Source organism: Elephas maximus, chromosome 16, assembly GCF_024166365.1.
Source record: "Elephas maximus indicus isolate mEleMax1 chromosome 16, mEleMax1 primary haplotype, whole genome shotgun sequence".
NCBI classification, from domain to species: domain Eukaryota; kingdom Metazoa; phylum Chordata; class Mammalia; order Proboscidea; family Elephantidae; genus Elephas; species Elephas maximus.
The window spans coordinates 24,966,357-24,971,807 of record NC_064834.1 but is presented as its reverse complement, the minus strand read 5'-3'; the positions used below and the strand labels follow the sequence as shown (position 1 = coordinate 24,971,807).

General features: G+C 34.3%; 1 pseudogene; it reads left to right on the top strand.

The window, feature by feature from the left end:
* Positions 1–704: 704 nt before the first annotated feature.
* LOC126060061 (uncharacterized) lies at positions 705–823 on the top strand (annotated as a pseudogene).
* The last annotated feature ends 4,628 nt before the right edge of the window (positions 824–5,451 follow it).

Sequence of the window (5,451 nt, the reverse complement as noted above, 5' to 3'; positions counted from 1 at the left end):
TGAAACTGGCCCTGAACTAACACAGATGCTAGAATTAGCACACAACGACATTAAAACAGTTATCATAACTATATTCTGTACATTCAACAGTTAATTGGAGACATGGGAGATATAAAAAAAGATCTAAATTAATCTTCTGGAATTGAACATTACAAGGGTAGAATTAACAGCAGATGATATATTGCAAAAAAAAAAAGACACACCAAATATGAAGAAAACTACAGCATAGACAAATTGCTCAAAACCAGTCAGAGAAAAAGGTTACATAAAAGGGAACAATAATAAGGTTGACAGCAGCTTTATCATCAAAAGCAATGCACGTGAGAAGATATTGGAACAATTTTTTTTAAATACCAAAAGAAAAAAAATTGTCAACATAGAATTCTATACCCAGCACAAATATCTTTCAAATACAAAACCAAATTAGGACATTTTCAGACATACAATAGTTGGAAGAATTCAACACCAGCAGACACACACTTCAGGAAATGTTAGGGAAGTCCTTCAGTCAGAAAGAAAATGATACTTGATGGTAATGTGGCTCTATATAAAAGAATAGAGAGCATCAGAAATGGTAATAGATCAAAGATATTATTCTTATTATTTAAATAAATATTTTTTAAATCTCTTTAAAAGATAATTAACTGTTTATGCAAAAAGTATAATGAGGTACTGTGGGTTTTATAGCATATGTGTAATAAAGTGCCTATGGCCATACCACTCTGAACACACCCAATTTTGTCTGATCTCGGAAGCTAAGCAGGGTTGGGCCTGGTTAGTACTAGAATGAGAGACTGCCTAGGAATACCGGGCGATGTAGGCTTTATACTGGAGTCCTGGTGCTGCAGCAGTTAAGAGATAAGCTCCTAACCAGAAGGTTGACAGTTCAATCCACCAGCTGCTCCTTGGAAACCTTATGAGGCAGTTCTACTCTGTCCTATAGGGTTGCTAGGAGTAGGAATCAACTCAATGGCAACATTTTTTTTTTTTTCTGGTTTGGTGTAATAAAGTGTTTGACACGAATAGCATAAAATCCAGGAGAGAAAAAAAATGTAAATATTTTATTACAAGATTCTTTATTATACATGAAGTTATATATCACTTAAAGGTAAATTATGATAAATTAAGTATGTGTACTATACACCCTTAACCAAAAACACAAAACCAAACCCGTTGCCATCAGTTCGATTCCGATTCATAATGACCCTATAGGACAGAGTAGTACTGCCTCATAGAGTTTCCAAGGAGTGCCTAGTGGATTCAAACTCCCAACCTATTGTTTAGCAGCCATAGCACTGAACTACTATGTCACCAGTGTTCCCACATACCCCAAAGCAACTCTAAAATAGCAAAACAGCATTATAACTAGTAAGCCAAAAAAGATAATATAAACTTTTTAATAAAAAATGCTCACTCAATCAAAAAGTCAGTAGAAAAAAAGGAAAAACTGAACAAATAATAACCAAAAAAGACCAAACCTATTGTGGTCGAGTCGATTCCGACTCATAGAGACTCTATAGGACAGAGTAGAACTGCCACATACGGTTTCCAAGGAGCAACTGGTGGATTCAAACTGCCAATCTTTTGGTTAGTAGCCAAGCTCTTAACCTCTGTGCCACCAGGGCTCCATGAACAAATAATAGATGGGACAAATAGAAAATAAAACTAATAGATTTAAATATATACATATCAATTATTACATTAAATGTAAACAGTCTATATGACATTAAAAGGCAGAGATTTTTCAAATTGTATAAAACAGCAAGACTAAGCTATATACTGCCTGAGAGAACCCCACTCTAATGTAAAGATATAAATAGGTTAAAGTAAAAGCATGAAACTAATTGATTGCTAAGACTATACTCATATGAGACAAAGTAGATTTCAAATCAAAGGATGTTACCAGAATAAAGAAGGTCATTTCAAAATTATAACAAGGTCAATTCATCAAGAAGACATAGAAATCCTAAACATCTATGCACCTAATAAGAGAGCTTCAAAACACATGAAGCAAAAACTGACAAAACTGCGAGAAGAAATAGACAAATCTACAGTTATAATCAGAGACTTCAAAAGTCATCTCTCAATAATGGATTGAACAAGCAGAAAGAAAATCAGTAAGTATATAGAACAAGGGTTAGCAAACTATGGCCTGAGGTTCCAACCCAGTTCATTGTAGGCCAAATACAGACATACCCATTTATACCCTGCTACAACTGAGGATTTGAGTAGTTGTGACGGAGAATGTATGGCCCATAATGCCAAAAATATTTACCGTCTGACTCTTAAAAAAAAAAAAAAAAAAGATTCAGACCCCTGATGTAGAAGACTTGAATATAAGCAACTAACTTGACATAACTGATATTTATAGAACACTCCACAGAAAAACAGAAGAACACACATTCTTGTCAAGTGCATATAGAACATTTACCAAGATGGATCATATTTGGGCTGTAAAACACATCTCAATAAATTTTACCTTTAAAGTACAAAGACTCTGACCATAATTGGATTAAATCAAAAATCAATAACAGAAAGATCTCTAGAAAATTCCCAAATACTTGAAAACTAAAGAACACACTTCAAATATCTCATGGGTCAGGGTGAAAAAAAAGGAAAATTAGAAAGTTTTTTGAATGAAATGAAATAAAAACACAACAAAATTTGTAGGAAACTGCTAGTTCAGTACTTAGAAATATATTGCTTGAAATGCTTGCATTAGAAAGGAAGAAAGGACTTAAATCAATGGCCTCTGCCATTGAACGTAAGTTAAGCAGAGGAAAGAAAACAATAAAGATCACAGCAGAAATAAATAAAGTAGCAAGCAGAAAAACCAAAAAAAAAAAAAAATGAAGCTGACAACTGGTTCTTTGAGAAAATCGGTAAAATTTATACATTCCTAGATTAACTGATAAGGAAAAAAAGAATGGAGACACAAATTACTAATATCAGGAATAAGAGGTAGTATCACTACAGATTCTACAGATAGTAAAATCATAATAAGGGAATCTTGTGAATACTTTATGCCTACAAATCCAACAACTTACACACAATGCACAAATTCCTTGAAAGATACAAACTACCAAAACTCACTCAAGAAGAAATAGATTATCTGAATAGCTCTAAATCTATTAAAGCAATTAAATTTGTAGTTAAAAATATTCCCACAAAGCAAGTGGCCATCCAAGGAACAATTGGCCTCTATTTGCCTGAAGCAACAGAGGAAGAAGGGGACTCAGGAATAGGAGGAGGATGTGGAATGTATGGCTAATTGCTTCCATGAACTACTGCCTCCTTTGCCGTGAGACCAAAAGAACTGGATGGTGCCCAGCTACCATAGCCAAACATTTTGATCAAGGACTCTATAGAGAAATCCTGATCAAAAGGGGGAAAATGCAGAACAGAATTTCAAATTCTCTTCGACTCCCAGCTTTTTCAAGCCATGGCAGCTGAATAAACCCCTCAAACTATTGCCCTAAGAAAACCTTTAAACCTTAAACCAAAAATATTCCCTGAATTCTTCTTAAAACCAAACAATGGTTTAGCTTAACTAAAAAAAAATGTCTGCCTTGAGGATTATGCTCTTTTAAGAACTATCTATATGAGATCAAATTGACAGGAGCAACTGGAAAGATTAGAACCTTAAGGGGTGGTGAGTTTATTTAATGAGGGAGGAACAATTTGGAAAAGAAGGGTAAGAATGGTTGCACAACTCGAAGAACGTCATCAATGTCACTGAATTGTACATGTGGAAACTGTTAAATTGGTGTATGTTTTGTTGTATATATTCTCAACAATAGCAACAAAATAAATAAAAATTTTAAAAACAAAGCACTTTCCCACAAAGAAAAGTAAAGCCATCTGGTGGATTCTATCAAACATTTCAGGAAAAAATAATACCAATTCTACATAAACTCTTCCAGAAAACTGAAGGGAAGGGACTTTTTTTTAAATTGTGTTTTAGGTGAAAGTTTACAGCTCACATTAATTTCTCATACAAAAATTTATACACATATTGTTTTGTAACATTAGTTGCAATCCCCATAATGTAACAACACACTCCCCCCTTTCCACCCCAGGTTCCCTGTGTCCATGCAACCAGTTCCTATCCCTTGCTACCTTCTCATCCTGCCTCCAGACAGAAGCTGCCTGTTTGGTCTCCTGTATTTGACTGAACTAAGAAGCAAGCTCCTCAAGTGAATTATTTTTTATTTTATAGTCCTGTCTAATCTTCGTCTGAAGAGTGGCCTTCTGGAATGGTTTCAGTTCTGGGTTAACAGAGCATCTGGGGGCCATAGTTTTGGGGGTTCCTCCAGTCTCTGTCAGACCATTAAGTCTGGTCTTTTTACATGAATTTGAGTTCTGCTCCACACTTTTCTCCTGCTCCATCCAGGACTCTCTGTTGTGTTGGAGGGACTATTCTTAACTCATTCTATGAGGTCGGCATTATCCTCATATCAAAACCAGACAAAAACACTACAAGAAAAGAAAACTACGGACCAATACTCCTCGTGAACATAGATACAAACATTCTAAACAAAATTTTAACAAGTTGAATGTAAAACAGATAATACATCATGACTAGGAGCATTTTATCCCAGAAAAGCAAGGCTGGCTTAACATTTTAAAATCAACCCACGTAATTCACCATATTAACAAACTAAAAAAGCAAAAGCATATGATCATATCAATAGAAGCAGAAAAAAATTTGACAGACGCACTATACATTTCTAATAAAAATTCTCAGCCAACTAGGAATAAAAAGAAAATTTCCCAGCCTAGTAAATAGTATCTACGAAAACTCTATAGCTAACATTATATTTAATAGTAAAAGACTAAATACTTCCCCTCTGAGATCAGGAACAAGTCAAGTATGTTCGTCCTTACCACTTCTTTATAACATTGTACTTGAGGTTCTAGCCAGGACAATAAGGCAAAGAGAAGAAATAAAAGACATCCAGATTGGCAAGGAAGAAGAAAAACTATTAATTCGCACATGATATCATCACTTATGTAGAAAATCTGATGGAATCTACAAAAAAAAAGCTACTAGAATTAGTAGATTTTGTAAGGTTGCGGTATAAGGGATCAATATATAAAAATCAAATGTATTTAGGGCATAAATAGTATACCAAACATAACTAAAAATGCACAAACACCAGAAGATAAACTAGATAATTGAGATCTCCTAAAAAATTAAACATGTTTGCTCATCAAAAGACTTCACCAAAACAGAACCTACGGACTGGGGAAAAATTTTGAGCTACAACATATGTGACAAAGGGCTAATCTCTAAAATTTATAGAAAACTTCAACATCTCAAGAACAAAAATATAAACAATCCAATTAAAAAATGGCAAAAGGATGTGAACAGACACCTCACCAAAGAAGACATTCAGGTGGTTAACAAACACATGAAGAGATGTTTGCTATCATAAGCCATTCAAACCC